Genomic DNA, 18,455 nt, shown 5'->3' on the forward strand with positions numbered 1-18,455 from the left:
AGCCTCAAAGCCTTGTCCTTACTGTCCCCTGGTGGACAGCTGTGTGCAGGGCTCCTTGAAGTCTCCTTGAGAAATGGTCCCATCTCAAAGCAGAATACTGCCCTCTGTTGGATGTCTCCGGAAGCGGTTTGCAGCTACATGGATGACTTGAATCTGATGATGCCCCCTTAGGTCCAAAAACCTGATGGCAAACCATCAAGGTAATGTGATTTCAGCCTTATGTAGCATTCATTTGCCAAGCCATGGCTCCCCAGTTCTCTTAATTCACACTCACAGGATGGGGCACAGAGCAGTAAGCCCACTGCCTAAGCACTAAGCACACATCCCTCCAGGGGAAGTAATGCCAGTTCCCCAAGCCCCTTTTGGCTGGTATCTGGTTTCTACCGTGATCCTCTAGGGTTATTTAAAAATTATCTCCCATGTTAATAAAATGGTTGTGTTTACAGTCCAGTATGATATAGCTACACACAATATTATACTGCAGTTTAAAATTATATTTATCACCGGCCCTGGCCGGTTGGCTCAGTGGTAGAGCGTCGGCCTGGCGTGCAGAAGTCCCGGGTTCGATTCCTGGCCAGGGCACACAGGAGAAGCGCCCATCTGCTTCTCCACCCCTCCCCCTCTCCTTCCTCTCTGTCTCTCTCTTCCCCTCCCGCAGCGAGGCTCCATTGGAGCAAAGATGGCCCGGGCGCTGGGGATAGCTCCTTGGCCTCTGCCTCAGGTGCTAGAGTGGCTCTGGTTGCGGCAGAGCGATGCCCCGGAGGGGCAGAGCATCGCCCCCTGGTGGGCAGAGCGTCGCCCCCTGGTGGGCGTGCTGGGTGGATCCCGGTCGGGCGCATGCGGGAGTCTGTCTCTCCCCGTTTCCAGCTTCAGAAAAATACAACAATAAAAAATTATATTTATCAACCCAAGAGAAGTGAAAATATGTCCACACAAAAACTTGTGCCAGGGTGTTTATAGCAGTATTATTCAAATAATGCAAAACTCAAAACAATCCAAATGTCCATCAGCTTGTGAATGGATAGACCATAAACAAGAATGAAGTACTAAAACATGCCATAACAGGGATGAACTTGAAAACATGCTAAGTGAAACAAGTCTGAAAGGAACACATACTGTATGATTTCATTTATATGAGATGTCCAGAGTAGGCAAATCCAGAGACAGAAAATATATTAGTGACTGTCAAGGACTGGAGGAAAAGTGGAATAGGGAGTGCTAACAGGTATGGTCTCTTTATTGGGGTGATAAAATGTTTAAAATAGTGGTGAGGGTTGCATAACTCTTTGAATATATTGACAGCTACAGAACCGTACACTTAAAAATAGTAAACTTTATGGTACATGAACTATATCTCAATAAAAATATGTGCAAAGAAATACAAATTAAAAAAAAACAACAACTAAAGACCTGATAGAATTGTGTACCAAAAAGAATGAATTTTACTATGCATTAGTTTAAAAATAAATTTTAAATATGGAGAAAGTTCAAATATCTTGAGGGTGACCCTATATCTGAATCAAATTTGTATCTTCCAGAAAATCTAGTATATTGCCTTATGCTTAGCAATTGCATTTTAAAGACAATGACAATTAAATTGAAATTATTTTCTTTGGCCAAGCAGTAGCATCTTTAGGACAATTATTCTTCCATTCCCATGGCCCAGTGCTGACAAGAGGTTCCTATTACTTGGTGATTGACAAGCCTTCAGTTACTATGAGTGCACAGTGACCTGGAAAGTCACTTTCTGAGGTGTTGCCAGCTGCCTTCCAGAAAAACAAACCCCTAGTCTGACTGGACAGAGTGCTTTCCAGCCACAACTTCTCTTCTGTGTATTCTGACTCAGCTTTCTCTGCCTCCTCCCAGAGTGTTTGCATGTGTACATTTGTGTGTGTGCACGTGCACGCACACACACATACACACATACACACAATGGATTATGACGTGAGCAAGAAATAAAGTTTCATTGGGTCAAGTCTCTGAGATTTTCAGGTTTATCTTTCTCATCAAGGCCCTGCTGCCTGACCAGGCAGTGGCACAGTGAATAGAGCATCAAACTGGGATGCCGAGGACCCAGGTTCGAGACCCCGAGGTCGCCAGCTTGAGCGCGGGCTCATCTGGTTGGAGCAAAAGCTCACCAGCTTGGACCCAGGGTTGCTGGCTCAAGCAAGGGGTTACTCAGTCTGCTGAAGGCCTGCAGTCAAGGCACATATGGGAGAGCAATCAACGAACAACTAAGGTGTCACAGTGTGCAAGGAAAAAGTAATGATTGATGCTTCTCATCTCTCCGTTCCTGTCTTTCTGTCCCTGTCTATCCCTCTCTCTGGTTCTCTATCTGTAAAAAAAAAAAAAAAAAAAAAAGGCCCTGGAGTAAACAGGTAGCATATACACTCAATGGGGCTCTTAAGGGGAACTTAAAAAAGGGACTATTTATAAAGGAGTGGGTGAGGTAGGGATGGTGCCCACAACCAAGAGCCAGACCTCCTTTCCAAGAATTTATTGTCTACAGTTTGTGATTAGGGTGGGGAGTGGCAGTGAGAAGGGCTAAGAGGGGAGGGGTGCATCAGCTTTTGAATCAGAATACCTGAATTTAAAGGAATAATAAGGTTTACCTCCCAAATCTGTGAAAAGGAAGAAATATTTGCTTGGCCAAAGAAAATAATTTCAAAAAGTTAATATATGTGGAAGTTTATATCATAAAGTACTATACTATACAAAAATAATTTACTGTAATTACACTCCCCTAAGATTGCTCCCCAGGATCACAAGCTAACCCAGATTCTCCATTCCTGAAGACTTACATCTGCCCCACCCAAATTCCCACTGATCTGTCCTCATTTTGGCCTCTGTCATCCCCCATCATTTCCCTAGTGACCTCCCTCCCTTGGCTCCTTCTGGAAGTGGAAGTGGACACGAAGGATACTAACATTGGAGCCAAATAGATTTGGGGTTGAGTCCTGGCTTTGCCACTCATCAGCTGGGGATCTGGGTTAATCTTCTAAGCATTAATATTCTTACCTATAAATCGGATACAATAAAACCCCTGGCAAAGCAAGTGATCAATAAATTATAGCTATTATGATTGATCCCCACTGGTGCCAGATCAATCTTTCCAAAACACAGATCAAGGCTTAAAACGTACCTGTGACTTTTTACTGACTGGAAACACAGTACAAAAGCTCTCACTGTTGGGAAGTATGGATCTAAAGGAGAAATCTGAGAGGCTGCCAATCACATGGAGATGGCAAAGGCACCCAGACTGGCTGGAGGACTAAAGGAAAGTTAGGACTGGGGAAATGACAGAAGTCAACCTGGTCTTGCAGCGAGGCATTCAGACCTTAGAGAAAGAAGCAAAATGAGGAGAGAAAAGGAAGCAGAAGGCCGGCGTGGTTTGCATTCTTTAGGAAACTAAAGTGAGGAAAACAGAAAATACAGAAGGATTTGGTAAAAACAGACCCAAGGCATCTTACTTTGAGTCACCCTGGCAACAGACTGTGTCCTCACTCTTGAGGGTGGACCAGGAGAGAAAACAAAGGCAGATGCGAGGAAGAAGAGTCATGAGGAATCACGACCACACATGATTTGTTAGCTCAGTCTTGGTGCAGATCTGGGGAGAATTTGGGGAGCTGTTGGTGCTTCCAACCTGCTCCTGGGCTGCATTTGCTGCCGATAAATCCTCAAATTGCACGTCAGTAATGTCTTGCCTCTTCTGTCTGTGGGTTTTGCTGACTGGAAGGAATCACACAGTCCTATGAAAGGCAAAGACCCCCTCATGGTGCCCTGCATAGGTTGACCTGGCATTGCATGAGCTGGGCAGCCACCCCATTTCTCAGGGTATAGGGGAGTGGGACAGGCTCATTGAGACATTCAAGCCCCCTCATGGGGGAAGACAGGCAGTGGAAAGTAGGAGGAGCACTGCATGGGCCCGGAAGACTAGGGCTTGCATCAAAGCCCTACCTCCTCTGGGCTGGGTTTCAGGTACCATTTCAGCCTCTAGGCCTGTAAAACCGGCCTAATAAGTCCCCCCTGAAGCTGTTCTCATTCAGAGTCAACCCATTTTTACTAATTTCACAGTTCTCTGAATGGCTGTCCTGGGAATGCAATGGGGAGAGGGTCCAAACCATACATGCTTATTAATTGCAAAGAGAAGGTTTATATGAAATCAGTGGATTCAAATTTGGATATAGGAAGGCACACAAGTAATGTTCCTCAACTATTAACCTTTCCGCCTGATCAGCAAATTCCTCTCCATGAAGCATATTCTGATCGATCTCTCTTAAGTACGTAGCACTCACTTCCCACTTGAGACTTGGGCAAGTTATTGGTCCTCACTGATCTCAGTTTCCTCCTCACTCCTGCTGTTTATTTCCGTGTGGCAGGAGCTTTTTTAGCATTATACTCCTGGCCTTCACTGTCTGTTCACTTACTCTGTTTCAGGAAGGAAGTTGGAATAGTTATTGGCCTGGAAAATTTGAAAGGAGAAACCAGGTGTCCTCCCTGCCCTCTTCCCATCTGCTTGAGAGCTACTTCCTTGGAGTATGTTTTCTGCTCCTCCAAGAGTAAGTTCCCCCTACAGGCCTACCCCATCTAAAACAGCCAGGACTGGCCAGTACGGTTTTAAAATCTGGGTTTATATCAGCAATCACATTTAGGCTCTCCTACCAAGTTGCCATCCTCCAATCTAGACTATATTAGTAATAAAGGAGTCATTTTGATTCTCCATGTGTTGTCTCCTTTGTTTTATGTCTTAGTTCAGAACTCAGGTGAAAAAGAGTTCATTGGTCCTATGGTAGACTGTACTGTTTTTCCAAATATTCCCTATTTTTCCCTATGAGAAGATTATTTCCTCCACCTCCACTAAAGTCAGACTTAGTCATCTATTTAATATGGTCTGGTTTGTCCCAGATGTGAGCTGCTATGTCATCCTGAAACATGTGAACATAGCCAAAAGGAATGGAAATCTCACTGTAAATCGTCTTGAAAAGAGGCCAGTCCTTGGGCAATCAATGAAGTATGGAGAGGCAGGCCTCAGAATGAAGGGAATGTGAAAATCTTCTCTTTCTCTATCAGCCTCAGGCCCACTGCACCTGCATTCTGAGGCAAAAGCAATGGGATGGCTTATGTTATGTGTCAACTTGTCTAGTCTAAGGTGCCCACTTGTTTGAACACCAGTATCCTAGATGTTGCTGTGGAAGTATTTTTTAGATGTGATTAATATTTAAATAAGAATAATGTGAATAATACAAATTACTCTTTATAATATAGATGGGTCACATCCAATCAGTTGAAGTCCTTAAGAGCAACAACTAAGGGTTTCTGAAGAAGGAATTCTCTTCCTCAAGATTATAACAGAAATCCTTCCTGAATTTCCAGCCTGCTACCTGGTGGGAATTGGACTCAAGATTGTGACATCAACCTGAATTTCTAACCTGCCATCTTACTCTACAGATTTTGGACTTGCCAGTAGCCACAATCATGTAAATCAGTTAATTAAACTAAATCTTTAGTTCTAGCTCTATTTCTATACCTATATACTCTGTTTGTTCTGTTTCTATGAGATCCCTGAGTAACACAAACAGTTCCTCCGGAAACTGACTGCCACTCTGAGAGCTGAGCCTGGGAGCTGGAAGTGTCAGTGTATCATCCAGTACCCAGTTATGTTAAAAACTCTCAGCAAAGTGGGAATAGAGGGAACATACCCTTAAGATTGGGATCAAGACAGTGGTCTCTACTTTCATGAGTCTTATTCAACATAGTACTGGAAGTTCTAACCACAGCGATTAGAAAAGAAGAAGAAATAAAAAATATTCAGATTGGAAGGGAAGAAGTAAAACTGTCATTATTTGCAGATGACATGATATTGTATATAGAGAACCCTAAAGATTCCACCAAGAAAACTACTAGAACTGGTAAGTGAATTCAGTAAAGTAGCCAGGTACAAAATAAATACCTAGAAATCAGTTGCATTTTTATACACCAATAGTAAACTATCAGCAAGGGAAACTAAGAAAACAATTTCATTTACCATTGCATAAAAAATAAATATATAAAATACCTAGAAATTAATTAACCAAGAATGTAAAAGACCTGTACTTGGGAAATTATAGGATCCTGAAGAAAGATACAAATAAGTGGAAGCATATACTGTATTTGTGGATAGAAAGAATTAACATTACTAAAATGTTCATACTATCCAATGCAATCTATAAATTCAATGCAATTCCTATGAAGATATCAAGGGTGTATTTCACAGAATTAAAACAACTATTCCAAAATTTTATGTGGAACCACAAAAGACTTCAAACAGCCACAGCAAAGTTGAGAAAGAACAAAATTGGAGAAATCACACTACCTGATATTAAACTATACTACAAGACCACAGTAATCAAAACAGCATGGTACTGGCATAAAAACAGACATATAGATCAATGGAACAAAACAGAAAGTAAGTTCAGAAATAAACCGATGACTTTATAGTCAATTAATATTTGACAAAGGAGGCAAAAACATCCAATGGGGTAAAGATAGTCTATTCATTAAATGGTGTTGGGAAAATTGGACAGATACATCCAAAAAAAGAAAGAAACTAGACTACCATTTTATACCATACACAAGAATAAACTGAAAATGGCTTAAAAACTTAAATGTAAGGCTCAAAATCATAAAAAAAAATCCTAGAAGAAAACATAGGCAGTAAAATCACGGATATTTACTGTAGCAATATTTTTTCTGATCTATCTCCTTGGGTAAGGAACACAAAAGAAAAATAAACAAATGGGAGTACATCAAACTAATACATTTTTGCACAGCAAAGGAAACTATCAACAAAATGAGAAAACAACCCACTGAGTGGGACAACATATTCATTGATACATCTGATAATGGGTTAATATCCAAAATTTATAAAGAACTTATAAAACTCAACTCCAAAAAACAAACAGTCTAATTAAAACGTGGGCAAAGAACCTGAATAGACAGTTCTCCAAAGATGGCCAACAGACATATGAGAATATGCTCAATGTCACTACTCACCAGAGAAATTAAAACCTCAATGAGCTATCACCTCACACCTGTCAGAATGGTTATCATTAATAAATCAACAAATAAGGTTTGGTGAGGGTGCGGAAAAAAGGAAACCCTTGTGCACTATTTGTGGGAATGCAGATTGGTGCAGCCATTTGGAAAGTAGTATGGAGTTACCTCAAGAAATGAAAAATGGAACTGCTTCATGACCCAGTGATTTCACTTCTGGGAATTTATCTGAAGAAACCCAAACACTAACTTTTTTTTTTTTTTTTTTTTAACAGGGACAGAGAGAGAGTCAGAGAGAGGGATAGACAGGGACAGACAGACAGGAACGGGGAGAGATGAGAAGCATCAATCATTAGTTTTTTATTGCGAGACCTTAGTTGTTCATTGATTGCTTTCTCATATGTGCCTTGACCGCGGGCCTTCAGCAGACCAAGTAATCCCTTGCTCGAGCCAGCGAACTTGGATCCAAGCTGGTGAGCTTTGCTCAAACCAGATGGGCCCGCGCTCAAGCTGGCGACCTCGGGGTCTCAAACCTGGGTCCTCTGCATCCCAGTCTGACGCTCTATCCACTGCACCACCGCCTGGTCAGGCATCAAACACTAACTTGAAAGAATATATGCACCCCTATGTTTATTGTAACGTTATTTACAATAGCCAAGATTTAGAAGCAGCCCAAATGCCCATCAGTAGATGTGTGAATAAAAAAGCTGTGGTACATTTACACAATGGAATACTATGTGGCCATAAAAAAGAAGGAAATATTACCCTTTGTGACAGCATGGATGGACCTGGAGAGCATTGTGCTAAGTGAAATAAGCCAGCCAGAGAAAGACAAGGTACAGGGGACATAGACTTGACTTAGCTGGGGTGAACATACAGTACAGTGTGCAGAGATGTGTTGTAAAAATGGATACCTGAAACCTGTATAATTTTTTTTTATAATTTTACTTTTTTAATGGGGTGACATCAATAAATCAGGGTAAATATATTCAAAGAAAACATGTCCAGGTTATCTTGTCATTCAATTCTGTTGCATACCCCTTACCCAAAGTCAGATTGTCCTCTGTTACCTTCTATCTAGTTTTCTTTGTGCCCCTCCCCCTCCCCCTTTCCCTCTTCCTCTCCCCCCACCCCCCGTAACCACCACACTCTTATCAATGTCTCAGTCTCGCTTTTACATCCCACCTACGTATGGAATAATGCAGTTCCTGGTTTTTTCTGATTTACTTATTTCACTTCGTATAATGTTATCAAGATCCCACCATTTTGCTGTAAATGATCTGATGTCATCATTTCTTATGGCTGAGTAGTATTCCATAGTGTATTTGTGCCACATCTTCTTTATCCAGTCATCTATTGAAGGGCTTTTTGGTTGTTTCCATGTCCTGGCCACTGTGAACAATGCTGCAATGAACATGGGGCTGCATGTGTCTTTATGTATCAATGTTTCTGAGTTTTGGGGTTATATACCCAGTAGAGGGATTGCTGGGTCATAAGGTAGTTCTATTTTCAGTTTTTTGAGGAACCACCATACTTTCTTCCATAATGGTTGTACTACTTTACATTCCCACCAACAGTGTATGAGGGTTCCTTTTTCTCCACAGCATCTCCAACATTTGCTATTACCCGTCTTGTTAATAATAGCTAATCTAACAGGTGTGAGGTGGTATCTCATTGCAGTTTTGATTTGCATTTCTCTAATAACTAAAGATGATGAGCATCTTTTCATATATCTGTTGGCCATTTGTATTTCTTCCTGGGAGAAGTGTCTGTTCATGTCCTCTTCCCATTTTTTTATTGGATTGTTTGTTTGTTTGTTGTTGAGTTTTATAAGTTCTTTGTATATTTTGGATATTAGGCCCTTATCTGAGCAGTTGTTTGAAAATATTATTTCCCATTTAGTTGGTTGTTTATTTTGTTATCAGTTTCTCTTGCTGAGCAAAAGCTTCTTAGTCTGATGTAGTCCCATTCATTAATTTTTGCCTTCACTTCTCTTGCCTTTGGAGTCAAATTCATAAAATGCTATTTAAAACCCAGGTCCATGAGTTTAGTACCTATGTCTTCTTCTATGTACTTTATTGTTTCAGGTCTTATGTTTAGATCTTTGATCCATTTTGAGTAAATTTTAGTACAAGGGGACAAACTGTAGTCCAGTTTTATTCTTTTGCATGTGGCTTTCCAGTTTTCCCAGCACCATTTGTTGAAGAGGCTTTCTTTTCTCCATTGTGTGTTGTTGGCCCCTTTATCAAAAATTATTTGACTATATATATGTGGTTTTATTTCTGGGCTTTCTATTCTGTTCCATTGGTCTGAGTGTCTATTTTTCTGCCAATACCATGCTGTTTTGATTGTCGTGGCCCTATAATATAGTTTGAAGTCAGGCATTGTAATGCCCCCAGCTTCATTCTTTTTCTTTAGGATTGCTTTGGCTATTCGGGGTTTTTTATAGTTCCATATAAATCTGATGATTTTTTGCTCTAGTTCTTTAAAAAATGTCATTGGAATTTTGATGGGAATTGCATTAAATTTGTATATTGTTTTGGGTAATATGGCCATCTTGACTATATTTATTCTTCCTAACCAAGAACAAGGAATATTCTTCCATCTCATTATATCTTTTTCGATTTCCCTTAACAATGGTTTGTAGTTTTCATTATATAAGTCCTTTACATTCTTTGTTATGTTTATTCCTAGGTATTTTATTTTTTTTGTTGCAATCATGAAGGGGATTATTTTTTTGAGTTCGTTCTCAAATGTTTCATTGTTGGCATATAGAAAGGCTATGGACTTTTGTATGTTAATTTTGTATTCTGCGACCTTACTGTCTTGGCTTATTGTTTCTAATAGTGTTTTTGTGGATTCTTTGGGGTTTTCAATGTATAGGATCATATCATCTGCAAAAAGTGATACCTTTACTTCTTCTTTTCTGATATGGATGCCTTTTATTTCTTTGTCTTGTCTGATTGCTCTGGCTAGAACCTCTAGTACCACATTAAATAAGAGTGGAGAGAGTGGACAACCCTGTCTTGTTCCTGATTTAAGGGGGAAAGCTTTCAGTTTTGTGCCATTTAATATGATGTTAGCTGATAAACCTGTATAATTTTGTTGACTAGTGTCACCCAGTAAATTCAGCTTAAAAATTAAAAAAAAAAAAAAAAAAAGGCAAACAGCCTGACTGGTGATGGTACAGTGGATAGAGTGTCCACCTGGGACACTGAGGTTTCAGGTATGAAACCTCCAGGTTGCTGGCTTGAGGCTCATCTGGCTTGAGCGCAGGCTTGTGAGCTCGAATGCAGGGTCACTGGCTTGCATGCGGGATCATCAAAATGATCCCATGGTCGCTGGTTTGAGCCCAAAGGTTGCTGGCTTGAAGCCCAATGTCACTGGCTTGAGCAAGGGGTCATTGGCTCAGCTTGAACCCCCTGGTCAAAACACATAAGAGAAGCAATCAATAAGCAATTAACATGATGCAACTACAGGTTGATGCTTCTCATCTCTCTCCCTTCCTCTTCCTCTTTCTTTTTTTTTTTTTTTTACAGAGACAGAGAGAGAGTCAGAAAGAGAGATAGATAGGGACAGACAGACAGGAATGGAGAGAGATGAGAAGCATCAATCATTAGTTGTTGTTGTTGTTGTTGTTGTTGTTTTCTGAAGCTGGAAACGGGGAGAGACAGTCAGACAGACTCCCGCATGCGCTGGACCGGGATCCACCCGGCACGCCCACCAGGGTCAATGCTCTGCCCACCAGGGGGCGATGCTCTGCCCCTCCGGGGCGTCGCTCTGCCGCGACCAGAGCTACTCTAGCGCCTGGAGCAGAGGCCAAGGAGCTATCCCCAGCGCCCGGGCCATCTTTGCTCCAATGGAGCCTTGGCTGCGGGAGGGGAAGAGAGAGACAGAGAGGAAGGGGGGGGGGGGTGTGGAGAAGCAAATGGGCGCTTCTCCTATGTGCCCTGGCCGGGAATTGAACCCGGGTCCCCCGCACGCCAGGCCGACGCTCTACCGCTGAGCCAACCAGCCAGGGCCAATCATTAGTTTTTTGTTGTGACACCTTGGTTGTTCATTGATTGCGTTTTCATATGTGCCTTGACCGTGAGGCTACAGCAGACTGAGTAACCCCTGCTTGAGCCAGCGACCTTGGGTCCAAGCTGGTGAGCTTTTGCTCAAACCAGATGAGCCCGCGCTCAAGCTGGTGACTTCGGGGTCTCGAACCTGGGCCCTCTGCATCTTAGTCCAACGTTCTATCCACTGTGCCACCGCCTGGTCAGGCCCTCTTTCTCTTTATCTATCTATCTATCTATCTATGTATTTATTTATTTACTTATTTATTTATTGTACAAAGACAGAGAGTGAGTCAGAGAGAGGGATAGACAGGGGCAGACAGACAGGAACGGAGAGAGATAAGCATCAATCATTAGTTTTTCATTGCGCGTTGCAACACCTTAGTTGTTCATTGATTGCTTTCTCATATGTGCCTTGACCACGGGCCTTCAGCAGACTGAATAACCCCTTGCTGGAGCCAGCGACCTTGGGTTCAAGCTGGTGGGCTTTTTACTCAAACCAGATGAGCCCACGTTCAAGCTGGCGACCTCGGGGTCTCGAACCTGGATCCTCAGCATCCCAGTCCAACGCTCTATCCACTGCGCCACCGCCTGGTCAGGCTCTTTCTCTTTCTTGATAAAAAAAAAAAAAAAGAAAAGCAAACAAAAAAGAAGAATGTGTCAGTGACTGTATGTGGCCTGCAATACCTAAAATATTATTTGGCCCTTTACAAAAACAAGTTGACTGGCTTTGCTACGGTTTATTATCCCTTTAGGTTCAGTATACTCTTGTCAGATGTTATAGCTTGATCTCAGCTGTACCTTCAGGAATTAAGGTGTCAAAGGAAGATTGGTGCCTTCTTTAGGAGTCAGAGAGGTGTGAGTAGTAAATACCACCATCAGAAGAGATGTATGCTCAGGGCATGGTCATCTCACAAGAGAAAGTTGTGGTCAGAGGCCAGAGGGGAAGAAACTGAGAAATTCACTTGAGTCCATGATAAGCAGCCCTTGGGGGACACGCAGAAATAACATGGATAATGTGAGAGGACTTGGGTCCCAGGATGGGCAGAGCAGACTAAGTAAATCTCATTTTGGGAGTTAACAAAAATAATGTGACTTTATTTGGAAAGGTCTGAACTTACCATAGTTGTGGACCGAAGATCAGAATTATTCAGCATAAAAACTGAGATGGTAAAATGAGGTGGTCAATGGGCAAGGACTTGGAGCCAAGGGGCATGACCAGTCTCTCAAGCCACGGAAGGGTCACACAGGTTCTGCTGAAGCATGGAGATGTAGCCCTGCTCTAGGAATGAGGATGCCTTTCTAATGGTGGGATCTTCTGATTCATTACAGAAATATACCTTAAATGCTAGAATGTAAGAAGACCACCAAGACAATGCTTCTTTTTCTGAAGTCTAAAATAAAGTGGTTTTTTTTCCAACTTGAATATATAAACTTTTAGGGAGGCAGATGCCTATTTACGACATTATATTTATAATATAAAATTTATATTTTCTATATTAAGTTAGGTACATGATACTTTAAAACTTGTTACATATAGCCCTGGCTGAATGGCTCGGTTGGTAGAGCATTGTCTCGATATGCAGAGGTTGCCGGTTCAGTCCCTGGTCAGGGCACATACAGAAACAGATTGATGTTTCTGTCTGTCTGTCTCTCTAAAATCAATAAATAAATTAAAAAAGAACTTGTTACATATAGCACTGTATTAATTTACAAATACTGAATTTCTCATTCTGATACCATAAAAGTATTGTTTTCAAATTTACCCTGAACCTTTGACACCAGTGTCTTTATTTATCCCTGAAATCTTCCTCTTACACACACACACACACACACACATGTACAGACAGGTACACACACACTGCACCCATTCCTATTACGGAACATTTTAAACACATATACAAGTCAACAGAAGAGAATAGTGAAACCCAAGTGCTCATCACCAGCTTCAATAATTATTAATTCCTGGCCTATCATGTTTCCTTTGTACCCTACCATTCTCTTCTATATTATTACCTTCTTTCTCAAAAAATTCAGGTGAAAGTCACATAACATAAAATTAACTATTTTAAAGTGTACAATTCAGTGGCACTTAGTACATCCTGAAAGAAAACTGAATATGCAGCAAGCAGGCACTGCCCTAGCCCCTGGCAACCACTAACCTACTTTCTGTCTCTATGAATTTTATTTTCTGGATATTTCATACAATATGTGACCTTTCGTGTCTGTCTTCTTTCATTTAGCAAAATGTTTTCCAGATCCACTCATGTTGTAGCATGTATCAGTACTTCATTCTTTTTCATGGCTGAATAGTAGTTCATTTTGCATATATATCGCAATTTGTTTATGTAGTCCTCCCTTGATGGACATTTGAATTGTTTCCACCATTGGGCTATTATGAATAATGCCGCTATGAACATTTTTGTACAAGTATTAGTTTTAATGCCTGCTCCCAATTCTTTGGATATATTCCTGGAAGTAGAATTGCTGGCTGTTTTAAAGATATCCACAATTTGTTTTAATCAGGTATGCTAAGATATGGAGACACAGAAATCACTGTCATGAAGGAAGAAGTTTATACTCATAGATCCTTAGAAACAGGAGGCACAGCATGTCACACGGGGCCATATGAGGAATGACCAACCAGAGGCAAAGGGAGCTGGGGAAAACATGGGCAAGAGCCTTTATTGTGCTTTCTGTGGGATGGAACAGGCAAAGCATTGTAAGTGGGGTTAGAATTGGCTCAGTTGAATAATTTCAGCAGGCTTGAGGTCATAGAGTCTGGCCCAAGTTGGGTGGTACCTGGCCACGAGGTAAGGATAGTAACTTGGAGTGGAGATCCCATAAAGAAGGTGGTTGGGGGTATGGACTCTGGATTGGTTAGTTTGCACTTACAGTCCAGTGGGCTGTTGCTATCTCTAGGAATTAGCTAACCCTAGTGGGGGAGGGTATCTCTTGAGTGTCAGCAAAGCCCCAGATGTTGAAACATCAAAACACAAAAGATAAAAAGATACACTTAACCCACTGGACCATATGGTAATTGAGAATGTTTAACATTCTGAGGAACCGCCAGACTGTTTTCTATAGCAGCTGCACATTTGCCCTTTCAATTCTCCTTTCAGTGAGGTCCTTGGCAACTAGACTTTGTGAATCAGCAGAATCTGATCCTCCCTTGGCTTCCAAGCAGGAGCTATTTCCACAAGGAGAGGAATGGGACCTAGCCACAGGCAAGACAGAACTGGGTAGTTAGGGCTTCCTGTCCCCTTCTGTTCTGGGACTTGTTGCCTTCTTAGGGCTTGGGCTCCTCAACTGTGGCCCATTAAGAGGACCCTTGTCCACATGCCGAGGCCTTCCCTTCTCCTGCACCCACCTGCTTTCAGTGAGCCATGGGTTAGGCTCTTCAACCTTCCTCTCAGCCCCGCTTTATTTCCCCCTTGCGTCTCTCAGAATTTAGGGAACAAGCGTTATCAGAACAAGCTGGGATTCATGTTGTCTGTCACCCCCCCTTTTATTTGTGCCAATTTCAAGAGAGACAGCAACCAAGTAGGTATAAGAGTGTCTTTAATTCAAATTGTAGCAACTTGAGAAGGCAGGGGACTCCTGTCCAAAAGAAGTGCCTTAACAGTCTTGGCTTACTGGCCAGTTTACATATCTTTTGAGAGGTTAGTAACTCATTATAGAGCATGAAGTTAGTCACATAGCAGTGTGCAGGAGGCGGGAGTCTGGTTTGCAGGTATGCATCCCCTGAAGTCCTTCTGACACTGGCACAGGTCTATCCGGTGTCCTTGATGTTACTCCGGAATGGCCTGGGTCTGGTGCCTCCGGGAACTTTCTGCAAGAGATTCCATAAAGATTCCTGTATTTCTTAAGCTTTCATTTCTGCGAAGGTAAACTTTTCGCTGCATTTCAAAGTAAAGGCCAGGGAGCCATTAAGAGAGAATAGCAAGCAGATTAACTATTACCTAACCCTTACATATCTCCCATTCATTACAACTAAAAAACTACTATTACCAAAGCCAAATTTCTCATTTTGGGGCTCCCCTATCACAAGGGCTCTCTATGTTTTTATCCTGGGCTCCACCCAATGGTATGCCAAAGCTGACTCCCACTGACCTGGGAGATCATCATGTTGATGATCCCACTCTCAACCTGGCACCCTCACACTCAAGCTGGTGAGCCTGTACTCAAGCCTAAGGTGAGACCTTAGGGTTTCGAACCTGGGACTCAGCATCACAGGTCGATGCTTTATCCGCTGCACTACCTAATGGCATTAGGTCCCATTTTATATATAAGGACACAAACACGAGAGCTGAGCTAAGATATTAATCCTGGCAGAAGGTGGTCCCACTGTGCCATGGATACTGGCCAGTCTTCTCAGGGTTTAGGGAGAAATTTCAAAAGGTGGGTTCTGGGCTGACTTCCAAGAAGTGGCTATTAGAAAACCTGCAGGTGCTTCTTACTTACAACCTGGAATGTAGGCTGGGGAGTGGATGGCATCTTCGGAGAGGGCACTTCAGGTCCTGCATCTGCCTCTCCACTGGCTCTCTGGGTAGATCTAGTGAGTGGAGTGGAGCTAAATCAAACCCTTCCTGGCCCCTGCCCCAGTCCCCTAGACAGCTACAATAACCTCCCAGTCAGCCTCCCTGCCCCTAGTCCCTTCCTACCACAACTGCCAGTGGATCCAATCATGTCGCTAGATCACAGATCATGACTCTGCACTTCAAAACCGTGGGTGGCCCTGCCGCCCACAGGATCGAGGCTGAGCTCCACTGGTGAGAGGCACCACATGAACCTTGAATTGAGACAGATCTCAGTTCAGATGCCAGACCTCTTTCCTGACCTCTGAGCCTTAGTTTCCTTGCATAAAAGTGGGGAGATTTAATGAAGATGAGGGATTTAAATTACTCAGCAATTTCATAGGCAAGCCGGGCTCTGCTCCACCTGCTGCTCTCCTGCAGTTCACCTTACCCTCACACCACTACCCTTGGCCTGTGGTCTACTTCTGCACACACAATTTACTGCCATCAAATCCAAACCTCCCTTTCTGGGACATGTTTTCAGGTATTTGAAATCACATATTACTACCATAAATATAAACCTCTTATCTAGGATAACCAGAACAAGATTTATTTAAAACTTTAAAAAAATATTTTATTTATTGATTTTACAGAGAGAGGAAGTGGGGAGAACAAGAAGTATCAACACATAGTTGCTTCACTTTAGCTGTTCTTTGATTGCTTGTCATATGTGCCTTGACCGGGAAAGCCCAGGGTTTTGAACCAGTGACGCCAGCATTTCCAGGTTGACGTTCCATCCACTGTGCCACCACAGGCCAGAAGATATATTTAAACTAAAGTAAGAAATGCTCATTCTTTTACCACCTGTGTTGGTGTGGGGAAATGCAGATCTGGCCCACACCCCACTTCTCAGATGGAGAAACCCCAGCGGGGTGAGGGGCAGAGTCTGAGACAGCCTGGGGGTTCCAAATGCGTCACACTACCCTCCTCCTTCTCTTCTTTCCTCTTGGCCTCCCTTCCCCGAGGCAGCTCTGTGTATACCTGCTGTCTTGCCCTCCTCCCTCCTCTTTTCTCATCTCTCCTTCCTCTTTCTCTTTCTACTTATCCCTTTCTATTCAGCTCTCCTGCAACCTTCTCCCCTCCCCTACTCTTACCTTATTTTAATTAATTAATTAATTAATTAAGAAACTGTTCATTTTCCATCAACCTTAAGAGTTCGTGGAAGAACAGCTTAAGACCACTCGGTGGTTGCCCCCACCCACTCAGTGGGCTAAGCAGCGAGGGCTGCAGACCGGCCTTCAGTGGTGGGCTGAGCGCGCCAGTCTTCAGTAGGAAACTGCTACATAGGCAGGGAGGGCCCGCCCTCTGGCCAGTCTGCGACCTCAGGCTGAGCAGCTGTGAACTCGGAAGCTGGCGCAGTCCATTCACCCTGAAATTCCTCCTTCCTCACGGCCTTTTCAGCAGCGGCCTGTTCTTTCTTTTCAGTCTCTTCAGGATCTCTGTAGAAGTAGAGATCAGGCATGACCTCCCATGGGTATTTACGAGAGATGGTGCCACACATGCGCAGTACTTCCTGGGCCAGCATCCACCACATCAGACCCACCGAGTGAGCCCCTGTGTTGTTGCGAGGGATGGCAATGTCCACATAGCGCAGAGGAGAGTCTGTTACACAGAGCAATGGTAGGCAGGTTAACATAGGGCGCCTCTGTGAGAGGCTGGTGATCAGCCCTGGGATCAGTCACCACCAGAATCCGCGGCTCCGGAAAGGCCGCCTGGATAGAGTTAGTGAAGGTTCCAGGATTGAAGCGCCGGCAATAGGGATGGCACCAGCGGCAGCAGCAAACTTCAGTACAGCCCACTGGCCAGTGTTCCCGGAAGATATGACACTGACATCAAGGGGTTTTCAATGGTAACAATGGCACAGACTGCCAGCAGAAGCTTCCCCCAGGTTCTCTTCAGGTTTATGATGTAGATGCCATCACTTCTCCTTTTGTAAATGTACTGTTCCATCTGGAAGTCAAGGTTGGTGCCACCTAAGTGGGTTCCTGCAGCAAGGAATTTGAGGACATTCTCTTCCTTCATTTGCAGAACATCAAGGGCTCCGGACATTGTGGAAGTTTCCTTTTAAGTTACACGGGAACTGAGAACAACGCCATATGGATCCCTCTCTGGCCAGCGCAGAAAAGCCCCTATTCTTGCTTTAAATAATCACTTTGAAGCCTGACCTGTGGCAGCGCAGTGGATAAAGCGTTGATCTGGAAATGCTGAGGTCGCCGGTTCGAAATCCTGGGCTTGCCTGGTCAAGGCACATATGGGAGTTGGTGCTCCCTGCTTCTCTCTCCTCTCTAAAATAAACTTTAAAAAATCACTCTGGCTGATGAATTCTACCCCTTCAAGTGGGAAGGGTGCAGGTTCCCATTTTAAGGGTCAGGATAAGCAGCTCTGTGATGGTTTTTAGTCAGATTTCAGTTTTTCTCTTTATAAAATGGGGTCGGCAATTCCTGCCTTACCTCCTTCCCTACCATTTTTCACTCTGTAAAGCAGGGCAACGAGGAGATCAGGCACTGCTGGCCTATCCAACTCCAGTCTTGCCCCCATCAGAGGACCTGCCTGTCAGCTCCCCCTGTACATGCTGACCTCAGTCATACTGGGCAGATACTACATGGGTGTCCCTGGTCCAGAGGACAGGGACTCAGGGTTGGTCCACTATATATTCATTCTACACACACTGGCCATAGAACAGGTGATGTGCTTGGGACTTGATGGGCATGGAAATGAGACATTGGCCTGACAGCATTCATGGTCAAGCGGGAGACACAGATGCACACTGGCCATCAGGTGATGCATG

The 18,455-nt window shown here is 43.2% G+C and overlaps 1 pseudogene; it reads right to left on the reverse strand.

Annotated features, from left to right (window-relative positions):
• Positions 1-16,838: 16,838 nt before the first annotated feature.
• On the reverse strand, positions 16,839-17,716 carry LOC136336413 (small ribosomal subunit protein uS2 pseudogene; annotated as a pseudogene).
• Positions 17,717-18,455: the final 739 nt, after the last annotated feature.

The sequence above is a fragment of the Saccopteryx bilineata genome, chromosome 4, assembly GCF_036850765.1.
Source record: "Saccopteryx bilineata isolate mSacBil1 chromosome 4, mSacBil1_pri_phased_curated, whole genome shotgun sequence".
In the NCBI taxonomy this organism is placed as follows: domain Eukaryota; kingdom Metazoa; phylum Chordata; class Mammalia; order Chiroptera; family Emballonuridae; genus Saccopteryx; species Saccopteryx bilineata.